At 43.5% G+C, this 15,745-nt stretch overlaps 1 pseudogene; it reads left to right on the top strand.

The window, feature by feature from the left end:
• Positions 1-2,613: 2,613 nt before the first annotated feature.
• LOC128354611 (growth hormone receptor-like) overlaps positions 2,614-15,745 on the top strand; it is a 17,306-nt pseudogene continuing 4,174 nt past the window's right edge.

Genomic DNA, 15,745 nt, shown 5'->3' with positions numbered 1-15,745 from the left:
CCTTCCTTCCTTCCTTGACCTGCAGCTCCACGCATTCTCTGATGGATTACTGCTCGCCTCCTCCTCCTTCCTTCCTTCTTCCTTTCCTCCCTCCCTCCTTACTCCTTTCCTTTCCTCCCTCATTACTCCTTACTCCTTCCTTCCTTCCTTCCTTCCTTGACCTGCAGCTCCATGCATTCTCTGATGGATTACTGCTCTCCTCCTCCTCCATCCTTCCTTCCTCTTTCTTTAATTTTTTTTTCCCCTCCTTCCATAATTCCTCCCTCCCTCTTTACTCCTTTCCTTCCTTCCTTCCTTCCTTCCTTCCTTCCTTCCTTCCTTCCTTCCTTCCTCCTTTCCTCATTCCCTCCCTCCTTACTCCTTTCTTCCCTCCTCCCTCCTTTCCTCCCTCCCTCCTTACTCCTTTCCTTCCTTCCTTCCTTCCTTGACCTGCAGCTCCACGCATTCTCTGATGGATTACTGCTCGCCTCCTCCTCCTTCCTTCCTTCCTCCTTTCCTCCCTCCCTCCTTACTCCTTTCCTTTCCTCCCTCATTACTCCTTACTCCTTCCTTCCTTCCTTCCTTCCTTCCTTCCTTCCTTCCTTGACCTGCAGCTCCATGCATTCTCTGATGGATTACTGCTCGCCTCCTCCTCCTTCCTTCCTTCCTTCCTCCTTTCCTCCCTCCCTCCTTACTCCTTACACCTTCCTTCAATATTGTGTGTGTCTCTGTCTGTGTATGTGTCTGTGCTGTGTGTGCATGCGTCTGTGAGAGAGATAAATATTGTCAAATAAAATGTTAAAACAGTGTGAAAACTGTCTTCAAAATATCAAGTTGAATGTGCAATGAGATCAGAGATGGTGTGTGTGCAATTTTCACTGTCTCCCGCAATTTAATTGCAACAAAAGTGTTTAACCCTTAAACAGGCCTTACTAGTTATGTCATTTGCACCTAAAGTAAGGAAGGAAGGAAGGAAAGGAGGGAGGGAAGAAGGAAGGAAGGAAAGGAGGGAGGAAGGAAAGGAAGGAGGGAGGAAGAAGGAAGGAAGGGAGGGAGGGAGGGAGGAGGAAGGAAGGAAGGAAGGAAGGAAAGGAGGGAAGAAGGAAGGAAAGGAGGAAGGAAGGAAGGAAGGTTGGAAGGAAAGGAGGGAGGAAGGAAAGATGTTGTATAGAGGTTTTTAGAGATGTTGTATAGAGGTTTTTAGGGATGTTGTATAGAGGTTTTTAGAGATGTTGTATAGAGGTTTTTAGAGATGGTGTATAGAGATGTTTTAGAGATGTTGTATAGAGGTTTTTAGAGATGTTGTATAGAGATGTTTTAGAGATGTTGTATAGAGGTTTTTAGAGATGTTGTATAGAGGTTTTTAGAGATGTTGTATAGAGGTTTTTAGAGATGTTGTATAGAGGTTTTTAGGGATGTTGTATAGAGGTTTTTAGAGATGTTGTATAGAGATGTTTTAGAGATGTTGTATAGAGGTTTTTAGGGATGTTGTATAGAGGTTTTTAGAGATGTTGTATAGAGGTTTTTAGAGATGTTGTATAGAGGTTTTTAGAGATGTTGTATAGAGGTTTTTAGAGATGTTGTATAGAGGTTTTTAGAGATGTTGTATAGAGGTTTTTAGAGATGTTGTATAGAGGTTTTTAGGGATGTTGTATAGAGGTTTTTAGGGATGTTCTAGAGATGTTTTAGAGATGTTGTATAGAGGTTTTTAGGGATGTTGTATAGAGGTTTTTAGGGATGTTGTATAGAGGTTTTTAGAGATGTTGTATAGAGGTTTTTAGAGATGTTGTATAGAGGTTTTTAGAGATGTTGTATAGAGGTTTTTAGAGATGTTGTATAGAGGTTTTTAGAGATGTTGTATAGAGGTTTTTAGAGATGTTGTATAGAGGTTTTTAGAGATGTTGTATAGAGGTTTTTAGGGATGTTGTATAGAGGTTTTTAGAGATGTTGTATAGAGATGTTTTAGAGATGTTGTATAGAGGTTTTTAGAGATGTTGTATAGAGATGTTTTAGAGATGTTGTATAGAGGTTTTTAGAGATGTTGTATAGAGGTTTTTAGAGATGTTGTATAGAGGTTTTTAGAGATGTTGTATAGAGGTTTTTAGAGATGTTGTATAGAGGTTTTTAGAGATGTTGTATAGAGGTTTTTAGAGATGTTGTATAGAGGTTTTTAGAGATGTTGTATAGAGGTTTTTAGAGATGTTGTATAGAGGTTTTTAGAGATGTTGTATAGAGGTTTTTAGAGATGTTGTATAGAGATGTTTTAGAGATGTTGTATAGAGGTTTTTAGAGATGTTGTATAGAGGTTTTTAGGGATGTTTTTAGGTATTTTTTAGAGCTCCGTCTCCTCTAGATTTGACTGTAATGATGTTACTGTCAGCGGCTGCTCTGACTGTCCTGCTGTTTTTCAGACGCCGATCAATTTCCCACCGCCGGTCTAAATCACAGTCATGGGAGCGACAGCCCATAAGGCAGAGATGGATTGGATAATTGAGTGTGTGTGTGTGTGTGTGTGTGTGTGTGTGTGTGTGTGTGTGTGTGTGTCGGCATTTGAAAGTAGTAGTAGGAATAGGAGGAGATGAAATTAGAAAGTGAGATTTTTTTTGAGGAAGTGAGAAAGATGAGAGATGACAGATGGGTAATTGATTTTTTTTTTTTTTTATTCCCTCCATCCTCTCTACTTCCTGTTTGTATACATAAAGCCTTTTCTTTATTCTTTTTAAATCTATCCAATGTTCAGTCTACTGCTTCTTCTTCTTCTTCTTCTGCAAAGGAAGAAGGATTAGATTTTCTTTTCCAGCAGATCACAATTTGTTAACGTCGTTTATTTGGACAAACAGGAGCACTTTTTGTTTTAAAGGGTTAGAGAAATATTGTGTTTTCAGTTAAACGTTAACTGCTGACCGTCCTTCCCCAAACCAAACAGAAGTGCTTTGACTCTTTATAAACCATGAAAAGAACATCACCGTTTAACCCTTTATTGGGCAAATAATTATATTTGGTAACTTCTGTAAATATCCCAAAATATCCTTCCTTCCTTCCTTCTTTCCTTCCTTCCTTCCTTCCTTCCTTTCCTTCCTCCCTGCCTTCTTTCTTCCCTTCCTCTTTTCCTTTCTCCCTTCCTCGTTCCTTATTTCCTCCGTCCTTCCTTCCTTTCCTTCCTTCCATCTGTCCTTCCTCCCTCCCTCCTTCTCTCCTCCCTTCCTTCTTTCCTTCCTCCGTCCTTCCTTCCTTCCTTCCATCTGTTCTTCCTCCCTCCCTCCCCCCTTCTCTCCTCCCTTCCTTCTTTCCTTCCTCCATCCCTCCTTCTCTTTCATTCCTCCTCCCTACCTTCCTTTCTTCCTTCCATCTGTTCTTCCTCCCTCCCTCCTTCTCTCCTCCCTTCCTTCTTTCCTTCCTCCATCCCTCCTTCTCTTTCTTTCCTCCCCCCTACCTTCCTTCCTTCCTTCTTTCCTCCGTCCTTCCTTCCTTTCCTTCCTCCCTCCTTCCTTCCTTCCTTCCTTCCTTCCTTCCTTTCATCCTCCCTTCCTTCCTTCCTCCCTTCCTTTCAATGAGTGTCCTATAAAGGGTTAACTTTATTTGTATTATTTTAACCTTTTTAGATAAACTGACTCATAATTAGTCTCTACATCAATTCACATTTTCCCCATCAGTCATTAAAGAGATAAAGCTTCATTTGCCCTTTACATTGTGTGTGTGTGTGTGTGTGTGTGTGTGTGTGTGTGTGTGTGTGTGTGTGTGTGTGTGTCTGTCTATGTATGTGTGTGTGTCTGTCTCCCGTGTCGCCGCACCACCGCGTCCATGACAACCAGCTCTCACGCTCATTTTGACCGTATTGTTTTTTTTCCTTCTTTTCCTCACAGAGGAGGTTGCCGTGACGACGAGGCCTCACATCTATTTCTGCCGCTCGCCCAACATGGAGACCTTCACGTGCTGGTGGCATCCACTCGACAACCTGACGGACGCAGAGGACGTCACCTACGTCGTCACCTACTCCAAAGAGTACGGACACGTCACACACACACACACACACACACACACACACACACACACACACACACACACACACACACACACAGTCGGCAAACCTCAACCCTCAAACAGCAGCTCTGAAGTGGAAAGGAGCAGTGAAGATTTTAAGTTAAAGTATTTTCTGGGGTTATTTGCTCAGTCAAGGAAGGAAGGAAGGAATAAAATGAGGAAGGAACGAAGGAAGGGAGGAAAGAGGAAGGAAGTGAGAAAAAAGGAAATGAGGAAGGAAGGAAGTAACGAAGGAAGGAAGGAAGGAGGAAAAGAGAAGGTAAGTAAGGAGAGGAAAGAAGGAATGAGGAAGGAAGGAAAAAAGGAAGGAAGGAAGTGGGGAAAGAAGGAAATGAGGAAGGAACGAAGGAAGGCAGGAAAGGAGGAAAGAAGGAAGGAAGGAAGGGAGGAAAAGAGGGAGGAAGGAAGGAAAGAAGGAAGGAAATGAGGAAGGAAGGAAGGAGAGGAAAGAAGGAATGAGGAAGGAAGGAAGGAACAGTCAAAAGAGATAGGGTCAATTTGACCCGGGAGCACAACAGGAGGGTTAATAATATTACCAAGCAAAGTAAATTAAATAAATGGGATTAAGTCATATATAAATGTTATTATTAAAGTTATTAGTGAGACTGAAACATGAAGTCCTGTCTGTATTCTGCAGTTTATATCCAGCCTGATTCCTCCACCTCATGAAGCTTTTAAAACATCAATATATTTTAAAGTGAAGTCCTGGAAGCTGCAGACAGAGAGGCGTCTGTCCATCCAGCACACAGAGAGAGGCTCCCAGTAATTAGGACAGATTGGATTGTACCTCTGACCTGATGTGACATCACATCCATCATCCTGCTGCTATGTGACAGTTTGACTGTGACAACCAAACCTGGATGAACATCATATTTAGAATAAAGACCTTTTAATGTGATGTATTTAAAGTATTACAGTAAAAGTACTGCAGTATTATAGTGATGTAGTATGCAGTATTACAGTAAAAGTACTGCAGTATTATAGTGATGTAGTATGCAGTATTACAGTAAAAGTACTGCAGTATTATGAGTGATGTAGTATGCAGTATTACAGTAAAAGTACTGCAGTATTATGAGTGATGTAGTATGCAGTATTACAGTAAAAGTACTGCAGTATTATAGTGATGTAGTATGCAGTATTACAGTAAAAGTACTGCAGTATTATAGTGATGTAGTATGCAGTATTACAGTAAAAGTACTGCAGTATTATGAGTGATGTAGTATGCAGTATTACAGTAAAAGTACTGCAGTATTATAAGTGATGTAGTATGCAGTATTACAGTAAAAGTACTGCAGTATTATGAGTGATGTAGTATGCAGTATTACAGTAAAAGTACTGCAGTATTATGAGTGATGTAGTATGCAGTATTACAGTAAAAGTACTGCAGTATTATAGTGATGTAGTATGCAGTATTACAGTAAAAGTACTACAGTATTATAGTGATGTAGTATGCAGTATTACAGTAAAAGTACTGCAGTATTATAGTGATGTAGTATGCAGTATTACAGTAAAAGTACTGCAGTATTATAGTGATGTAGTATGCAGTATTACAGTAAAAGTACTGCAGTATTATAGTGATGTAGTATGCAGTATTACAGTAAAAGTACTGCAGTATTATAGTGATGTAGTATGCAGTATTACAGTAAAAGTACTGCAGTATTATAGTGATGTAGTATGCAGTATTACAGTAAAAGTACTGCAGTATTATAGTGATGTAGTATGCAGTATTACAGTAAAAGTACTACAGTATTATAGTGATGTAGTATGCAGTATTACAGTAAAAGTACTGCAGTATTATAGTGATGTAGTATGCAGTATTACAGTAAAAGTACTGCAGTATTATAGTGATGTAGTATGCAGTATTACAGTAAAAGTACTGCAGTATTACAGTAAAAGTACTGCAGTATTATAGTGATGTAGTATGCAGTATTACAGTAAAAGTACTGCAGTATTATAGTGGTGTAGTATGCAGTATTACAGTAAAAGTACTGCAGTATTACAGTAAAAGTACTGCAGTATTATAGTGATGTAGTATGCAGTATTACAGTAAAAGTACTGCAGTATTATAGTGGTGTAGTATGCAGTATTACAGTAAAAGTACTGCAGTATTATAGTGATGTAGTATGCAGTATTACAGTAAAAGTACTGCAGTATTATAGTGATGTAGTATGCAGTATTACAGTAAAAGTACTGCAGTATTATAGTGATGTAGTATGCAGTATTACAGTAAAAGTACTGCAGTATTATAGTGATGTAGTATGCAGTATTACAGTAAAAGTACTGCAGTATTATAGTGATGTAGTATGCAGTATTACAGTAAAAGTACTGCAGTATTATAGTGATGTAGTATGCAGTATTACAGTAAAAGTACTGCAGTATTATGAGTGATGTAGTATGCAGTATTACAGTAAAAGTACTGCAGTATTATAGTGATGTAGTATGCAGTATTACAGTAAAAGTACTGCAGTATTATAGTGATGTAGTATGCAGTATTACAGTAAAAGTACTGCAGTATTATAGTGATGTAGTATGCAGTATTACAGTAAAAGTACTGCAGTATTATGAGTGATGTAGTATGCAGTATTACAGTAAAAGTACTGCAGTATTATGAGTGATGTAGTATGCAGTATTACAGTAAAAGCACTGCAGTATTATAGTGATGTAGTATGCAGTATTACAGTAAAAGCACTGCAGTATTATAGTGATGTAGTATGCAGTATTACAGTAAAAGTACTGCAGTATTATAGTGATGTAGTATGTAGTATTACAGTAAAAGTACTGCAGTATTATAGTGATGTAGTATGCAGTATTACAGTAAAAGTACTGCAGTATTATAGTGATGTAGTATGCAGTATTACAGTAAAAGTACTGCAGTATTATAGTGATGTAGTATGCAGTATTACAGTAAAAGTACTGCAGTATTATGAGTGATGTAGTATGCAGTATTACAGTAAAAGTACTGCAGTATTATAGTGATGTAGTATGCAGTATTACAGTAAAAGTACTGCAGTATTGTACCAACTATAACTGTAGTGGAGTAGAAAGTACAATATTCCCCTCTGAGATGTATAAAGTAGCATCCCATGGAAATACTACAGTAAAGTACAAGTACCTCAAACTGTCCTTAAATCCAGTATCTGAGGACATATGATAGTATTGAAACCTGCAGATCTATAAATCAGAAGGTAGATGGATCTCTGTGTGCTCATGTTTCTCTCTTTTCTTGAACGTGTGCAGTAAAGGACCTAAGTACGAGTGTCCAGACTACAGGAGCGGCGGTCCCAACAGCTGCCACTTTGACAGCAGCCACACGTCCATATGGAAGATTTACTGTCTGAACGTCACGGCCGTCACCGCTCACAGGAACTACACCTCCCAGGAGCACTGCCTGGACGTAGCAGAGATAGGTACGAACCCAGAGCTGTGTGTGGATCATATGAGACCCAGCCCACAGCAGGGGGGTCAAACATGCGGCCCGTGGGCCAGAAACGGCCCGCCGAGAGGTCCAATCCGGCCCTTCTTCCTCTTTTCCTTCCTACCATCTGTCCTTCCTACCTTTCTTCCTTCCTTCCAATCTTCCCTTCCTTCCTTCCTTCCTTACTCCTGATCTTATTTGCCTTCCTTCCTTCCATCGGTCCTTCTTCCCTTCCTTCCTTCCTTCCGATCTTCCCTTCCTTCCTTCCTTCCTTCCTTACTTACTTCCTTCTTGTCTTCTCTTCTCTTCCTTCCATCTGTCCTTCCTACCTTTCTTCCTTCATTCCTTCCTTCCGATCTTCTTTTCCTTCCTTCCTTCCATCTGTCCTTCCTACCTTTCTTCCTTCATTCCTTCCTTCCAATCTTCTTTTCCTTCCTTCCTTCCTTCCATCTGTCCTTCTTCCCTTCCTTCATTCCTTCCTTCCGATCTTATTTGCCTTCCTTCCTTCCATCGGTCCTTCTTCCCTTCCTTCCTTCCTTCCGATCTTCCCTTCCTTCCTTCCTTCCTTCCTTACTTACTTCCTTCTTGTCTTCTCTTCTCTTCCTTCCATCTGTCCTTCCTACCTTTCTTCCTTCATTCCTTCCTTCCGATCTTCTTTTCCTTCCTTCCTTCCATCTGTCCTTCCTACCTTTCTTCCTTCATTCCTTCCTTCCAATCTTCTTTTCCTTCCTTCCTTCCTTCCATCTGTCCTTCTTCCCTTCCTTCATTCCTTCCTTCCGATCTTCTTTTCCTTCCTTCCTTCCATCTGTCCTTCCTACCTTTCTTCCTTCCTTCCAATCTTCCCTTCCTTCCTTCCTTCCTTCCTTCCTTCCTTCCTTCCTTACTTCCTTCTTGTCTTCTCTTCTCTTCCTTCCATCTGTCCTTGCTCCCTTTCTTCCTTCCTTCCATCTGTCCTTGCTCCCTTTCTTCCTTCCTTCCATCTGTCCTTGCTCCCTTTCTTCCTTCCTTCCATCTTTCCTTCCTGTATTTTCCTTCTCCTCCTTCTTTTCCTTCCACCCTTCCTTCCTTACTCACTTCCTTCTTGTCTTCTCTTCTCTTCCTTCCATCTGTCCTTGCTCCCTTTCTTCCTTCCTCCCATCTTTTCTTCCTCCCTTGCTTCCTTCCATCTTTCCTTCCTGTATTTTCCTTCTCCTCCTTCTTTTCCTTCCACCCTTCCTTCCTTACTCACTTCCTTCTTGTCTTCTCTTCTCTTCCTTCCATCTGTCCTTGCTCCCTTTCTTCCTTCCTCCCATCTTTTCTTCCTCCCTTGCTTCCTTCCATCTTTCCTTCCTGTATTTTCTTCCTTCTCCGTCTTTTCCTTCCGCCCTTTCTTCCTTCCTTACTTCCTTTTTGTCTTCTCTTCTCTTCCTTCCATCTGTCCTTGCTCCCTTTCTTCCTTCCTTACTTCCTTCTTGTCTTCTCTTCTCTTCCTTCCATCTGTCCTTGCTCCCTTTCTTCCTTCCTCCCATCTTTTCTTCGTCCCTTTCTTCCTTCCATCTTTCCTTCCTGTATCCTGAATGAAAATGAGTTTGACACCTCTGGCCTACAGGGAGGGATGAGGGGAGGGAAAGGGGGGGGGGGGCTCGGGGGGGGGGGGGGGGGGGGGCTCGGAGATGGCCCCAGAGATGAGACGCGTCACCATGGAGACAGAGCAGCAGGTGTCTCTGAATACAATCGACTGGAGATTAAATAATGAGCAGGAAGTGAAACACCTTTAGGCCTGGCTGGATTTACATCCCGATGCTTCTCTCGTCTGTCCGATGAAGAAGAAGAAGATTTAATTAGCGAGCAAACACAGAACCAAAAACATCATCACTCCCTTTCCTTCTTTTCTGATCCCTCCATTTATACTTCTAACACCTTGTTTCATGACGTTAATGTGTTATAGTTCATATTATAAATGAGGAAAAACCAGATACGGGCCGCCAAGGGGTGCGATTGGGTCCATTTGCCATCCTGTGTTCTTTTCCTTCCTTCCTTTCTTCCTTCTGTCCTTCCTCCCTTCCTTCCTTTTTTCCTTTCTTCATTCCTTCCTACCTTCCATCTGTCCTTCATTCCTTTCTCCCTTCTGTCCTTCCTCTCTTCCTTCCTTCGGTTCTTCCTTCCATTTGTCCTTCCTTCCTTCTGTCATTCTTTCCATCTGTCCTTCCTCCCTACCTTCCTTTTTTCCATTTTTTGTTCCTTCCTTCATTCCATCTGTCCTTCCTTCCTTTTGTCCTTCCTTCCTCCCTTTCTTCCATCTGTCCTTCCTCTCTGCCTTCCTTTTTTCCATTTTTTGTTCCTTCCAGCTTTCCCTCCTTCCTCCTTCTTCCCTTCCTTCTATCCTTCCTGCCTTCCTTCCTTCCGCAACAGGAGGGTTAAAGGGTTAATGAAGGACTCGTGTGTGTGACTGTACGAGAAGCTGCAGAGTCTGAGGTCCGTGTCGAGTCCATGTGACTGACGTTCTTTTGTTGGTCTTTGAGGTCAGGGACGTCGCTCTTATCACAGCGCTGCAGATATACAGCAGAGTGCAGGGCGGCGGCCTTGCTATTATAGACACACACACACACACACACACACACACACACACACACACACACAGCAACTGAAAGGCCAGCGGTTCAATGGCAGAGACTCTTTGCAGTTTAACTCCATGTGAGGAGAAAACGGTTTAAAATGTCATCATATTTAACCCTCCTGTTGTCCTCAGGTCAAGGAAGGACGGAAGGAAGGAAGGAAGGAAAGGATTAAGGAGGAAAAGAGAGAGGAAGGAAGGAAGGAAGGAAAGAAAGGATTAAGGAGGAAAGGATTAAGGAGGAAAACAGGAAAGAAGTAAGGAGAGAAGGAAGGGAGGAAAGAAGGAAACGAGTAAGGAGGGAGGGAGGGAGGGAGGAAGGAATGGAGGGAGGGAGGAAGGAAGGAAGGAAGGAAGGAAAGAAAGAAAGAAAGGAGTAAGGAGGAAAAGAGGAAGGAAGTAAGGAGAGAAGGAAGGAGGGGAGGAAGGAGGGAGGGAAGGAGGAAGGAAGGAAGGAAAGGATTAAGGAGGAAAAGAGGAAGGAAGTAAGGAGAGAAGGAAGGGAGGAAGGAAGGAAACGGGTAAGGAGGGAGGGAGGAAAGGAGGAAGGGAGGAAGGAAGGAAGGAAAGAAAGAAAGGAGTAAGGAGGAATACAGGAAGGAAGTAAGGAGAGAAGGAAGGGAGAAAGGAAAGGAGGATGAAGGAAGGAAAGGAGTAAGGAGGGAGGGAGGGAGGGAGGAAGGAAAGAAGGAAGGAAGGAAAGGATTAAGGAGGAAAAGAGGAAGGAAGTAAGGAGAGAAGGAAGGGAGAAAGGAAAGGAGGATGAAGGAAGTAAAGAAAGAAAGGAGTAAGGAGGAAAAGAGGAAGGAAGTAAGGAGGGTGGGAGGGGAGAGGAAGAAGGAAGGAAGGAAAGGAGGGAGGAAGGAAGGAAGGAAGGAAAGGTGTGAGGAAGGAAGGAAGGACAGAAGGAAGGAAGAAAGGGAGGAAAGAAGGAAGGAGGGAAGGAAAGGAAAGGAGGGAGGGAGGAAGGAAAGGAAAGGAAGGAAGGAAGGGAGGAAGGAGGGAAGGAAAGGAGGGAGGGAGGGAGGGAAGAAGGAAGGAAAGGAGGAAGGGAGGAAGAAGGAAGGAAAGGAGGAAGAAGGAAGGAAGGAAGGAAGGACATACGGAAGGGGAATTATCTCAGTACGAGAAAAGCAGCGTGCATTATATAAAAGCATCCTGTTAACATTTCCCATCATGCTTTGCGTCTGCCTGCAGTTCAGACCGAAGCTCCGGTGAATCTGACCTACAGGCTGACGGACGCCGGCGGGGACGAGATAGGACACGACGCTCTGCTGTCCTGGACGTACCCGGTCCCCTCAGACCTGCAGTACGGATGGATCACGCTGGTCTACGAGCTGCAGTACCGACGAGTCAACGAGCCCGACAACTGGAAGGTAAAAAGACTTCAAGATTCCTCCCTCCCTTGCTTCCTTCTTCCTCCCTTCCTTCCTTGCTCCCTCCTTTCCTACTTCCCCCTTCCTTCCTCCTTTCCTTCCTTCCTCTTTCTCTCTTTCTTTCCTCCCCCTACCTCCCATCCTTTTTTGCTTTTTCCTCCTTTCCTTCCTTCCTTCTTCCTCCCTCCCTTCCTTCCTTCCTTCCTTTCTTCCCTTCCTTACTCCCTCCCTTTCATTCAAGACAAATGGAAGGAAGGAAGGGAAGGAGGGAGGGAGGGAGAGAGGAAGGAGGGAAGGAAGGGAGTAAAGGAAAGAAGGCAGGGAGGACGGAAGGAGGGAAGGAAGGGAGTAAAGCAAAGAAGGCAGGGAGGACGGAAGGAAGGAGAGAGAGAGGAAGGAAAGACAGAAGGAAGGAAGGGGGATGGAGGAAGGAAAGGAAATAAGGAAGGAAGGAAGGACGGAGGAAAGAAGTAAGTAAGGAAGGAAGGAAGGTGGGAGGGAGGGAGGGAGGAAAGAAGGTAGGGGGAAGAAAGGAAAGAAGGACAGAGGAAAGAAGGAAGGAAGGTAGGGGGGAGGAAAAAAGGAAGGAAGGACAGACGGAAGGAAGGAAGGAAGGAAAGAAAGAGAGAAGGACAGAGGGAAGGAAGGAAGGACGGAAGGAGAGAGAGGAAGGAAAGACAGAAGGAAGAAAGGGGGATGGAGGAAGGAAGGGAGGGAGGGAGGAAAGGAAAAAGTAAGTAAGTAAGGAAGGAAGGTAGGAGGGAGGGAGGGAGGGAGGAAGGAAGGAAGGAAAGATGGAAGAAAGGAAGGAAGGAAGGAAAGATGGAAGGAAGGAAGGAAGGAAAGAAGGAAGGAAGGAAGGGAGGAAGGACAGATAGAAGGAAGAAAGGAAGGAAAAGAAGGAGGAGAAGGAAGAGTAGACAGGAATGAAAGAAGGAAGGAAGTAAAAGAAGACATGAAAGATGGAAAGAAGAAAGGACAAATGGAAGGAAAGAAGGAAGGAAGAAAAAGAAGACAGAAAGGAAGGAAGGGAAGATGTAAGGAAGGGAGGAATAAGTTAAGTGGGCAGACCCCTCGGCGGGCCGGATCTGGCCCTCTGAGGAAGGAAGGAAGGAAGGAAAGAGAGAAGGACAGAAGAAAGGAAGGAAGGAAGGAAAGAGAGAAGGACAGAAGAAAGGAAGGAAGGAAGGAAGGAGAGAGAGGAAGGAAAGACAGAAGGAAGAAAGGGGGATGGACGAAGGAAGGAAGGGAGGACGGAGGAAAGAAGGAAGGAAAGAAGGAAGGAAGGAAGGACAGAAGAAAGGAAGGAAGGAAGGAAGGAAGGAACAGTCAAAGGTTAAGGATGTTTAATTGGAGCAGCATTAAACCTGAAAGTCTTCATTCACACTTTGATTGGAAATGAACTTTAATAATAATGAAATAAAAAGGACTACAGTGAAGATGATTAAAGATGGCGTCTCCTCTCCCTGCAGGTGAAGCAGCCATTAAAGATGGCGTAGTTTAATGTTCCTCTACCTCTCTACGTCTCCCTGCAGGTGAAGCAGCCATTAAAGATGGCGTAGTTTAATGTTCCTCTACCTTCTCTACGTCTCCCTGCAGGTGAAGCAGCCATTAAAGATGGCGTAGTTTAATGTTCCTCTACCTCTCTACGTCTCCCTGCAGGTGAAGCAGCCATTAAAGATGGCGTAGTTTAATGTTCCTCTACCCTCTCTACGTCTCCCTGCAGGTGCAGCAGCCATTAAAGATGGCGTAGTTTAATGTTCCTCTACCCTCTCTACGTCTCCCTGCAGGTGAAGCAGCCATTAAAGATGGCGTAGTTTAATGTTCCTCTACCTTCTCTACGTCTCCCTGCAGGTGAAGCAGCCATTAAAGATGGCGTAGTTTAATGTTCCTCTACCCTCTCTACGTCTCCCTGCAGGTGAAGCAGCCATTAAAGATGGCGTAGTTTAATGTTCCTCTACCTTCTCTACGTCTCTACGTCTCCCTGCAGGTGAAGCAGCCATTAAAGATGGCGTAGTTTAATGTTCCTCTACCCTCTCTACGTCTCCCTACAGGTGAAGCAGCCGCTGCGGGAGCCTCACGTCGAGCTGCTCGGACTTCCTGTCGGCGACTACGTGGTTCGGGTTCGCTGCCGCTCGCATAACACCGGACTCTGGAGCCAATGGAGCGACGCGCTGCTGATGAGCTTCCCCACCAGGCCGCCTGCAGGTAAACCCCCCCCCCCCCCCCCCCCCCCCCACACCCCCTGACAGGAAGCACTGTTTCCATGACAACGGACAGCACAATTACCACCTATTGTTTTTGTATTATAAGTAGAAATCCAGCTGTTGGTTTTAGTCGTATTGTAATTTGAAGACATATATTCATTCCAGCCGTTTAAAAAGAAAAAGAAATATATAACATCCATAATAAAATAAGAACATTTACACAATAGACACACTCTAAAATTTAAAAATGATGCACATAAGTTTATTTTTTTAAATATTAGCATTTTACCTTCCAGTCAATCAGTCAATCAGGACATTAAGAGAAACTAATCAGTGTTTTATTCGTTAGCGTCCTCCCTGCACTTCTAATTATTCTTTAAGCATTTTCTGTTCCAATTAAATGTGAAGCCCTGAGGGAGAGGGAGAGGGAGAGGGAGAGAGAGGGAGAGGGAGAGGGAGAGGGAGAGGGAGGGAGAGAGACATAGAGAGAGAGAGGTGAGGGAGAGACAGAAAGGGAGAGGGGGAGGGATGGAAGAGATGGAAAAGAAGGAAAGGAACGGACAGAGAGAGAGAGGAAGAGATGGAGAGAGAGAGAGAGAGATAGAGGAGTGAAGCTGTCCTGTAATTAAAAAGACAGAGAGAGGAGAGGGAGAGAGAGAGAGGAAGAGATGGAAGAGATGGAAAAGAAGGAAAGGAATGGACTGGACAGAGAGAGAGAGGCAGGGAGAGAGAGAGAGAAAGAGAGAGAGAGAGAGAGAGAGAGAGAGAGAGAGAGAGAGAGAGAGAGAGGTGGAGGAGTGAAGCTGTCCTGTATTAAAGTGTTCTCCTCTCTTCCTCTGACCGGTGAAGGGAAGCTGCTGGTTCTGATTCTGGTGACGGGCGTCGGCGTAGCGGCTCTGCTCGTCATCGCCTTCGGTGTTATACCACAGAGCAAGAGGTGAGAGCTCCACGCTGCTCATATCTTCCTTCCTTCCTTCCTTCCTTCCTACCTTCCTTCCTTCCTTCCTTCCTTCCCTCCTTCCTTCCTTCCTTCCTTCTTTCCTTCCTTCCTGAGAGCTCCACGCTGTTCATATCTACTCTAATCTTCTCTTCTGACCCTCCCTCCTACCTTCCTTCCTTCCTTCCCTCCTTCCTTCCTCCCTCCCTCATGTCCTTCCTTCCTTCTTTCTTTCCTTCCTTCCTTCCTTCCTCCCTCCCTCCCTCTGTCCCTCCTGTCCTTCCTCCCTTCCTTCCTCCCTCCCTCTTACCTTCCTTCCTTCTGTCTTTCCTTCCTCCCTCCTTTCCTTCCTTCTCCCTTCCTCCCTTCTGTCCTTCCTTTCCTCCCTCCTTTCCTTCCTTCCCTAATTCCCTTCCTTTGTACGAAAAGACAATAAACAAAACAGTAATTATTTTCTGTAACATAAATATAATTTACTATATTTATCCATTATAACCAGCGTCTCATCATCATCACTTTTTATATATATATATTTATATATTTATAAGTGGATTTCAAAATAAAGCGCTAAGAATAAAATGTAAAACTAAAAGAGCTGATTGGTATCAAACATGTTTTATTTAGTGCTTTTATGAATCATTCTGGATTCATGATTAATTAAAATAATGATTTTTACGCACAGGAGCAGCGGCTTGGTAACGACTGCAGGTTAACATGTAGAGCAGGGGAGTCAAACTCATTTTCATGCAAGGGCCACATACTGCCCAATTTAATCTCACGTGGGCTGGATCATTAAAAAGATGGAAGGAAGAAAAGGGAAGAAGGACAGATAGAAGGAAGAAAGTAAGGAAAAGAAAGAGGAGAAAGAAGAGGTAGACAGGAATGAAAGACGGAAGGAAGGAAGGAAGGAAGGAAGGAAGGAAGGAAGTATGGAAAAGAAGGAGGAGAAAGAAGAGTAGACAGGAATGAAAGACGGAAGGAAGGAAGGAAGGAAGAAGGAAGGGAGGAAGGAAGGAAGAAAGGGAAGAAGGACAGAAGGACAGATAGAAGGAAGAAAGTAAGGAAAAGAAAGAGGAGAAAGAAGAGTAGACAGGAATGAAAGACGGAAAGGAAGGAAGGAAGGGAGGAAGGAAGGAAGGAAGGAAGTAAGGAAAAGAAGGAGGAGAAAGAAGAGTAGACAGGAATGAAAGACGGAAG

The sequence above is a fragment of the Scomber japonicus genome, chromosome 24 (assembly GCF_027409825.1).
Source record: "Scomber japonicus isolate fScoJap1 chromosome 24, fScoJap1.pri, whole genome shotgun sequence".
NCBI classification, from domain to species: domain Eukaryota; kingdom Metazoa; phylum Chordata; class Actinopteri; order Scombriformes; family Scombridae; genus Scomber; species Scomber japonicus.
This window is presented reverse-complemented; position numbering and strand designations above follow the sequence as displayed.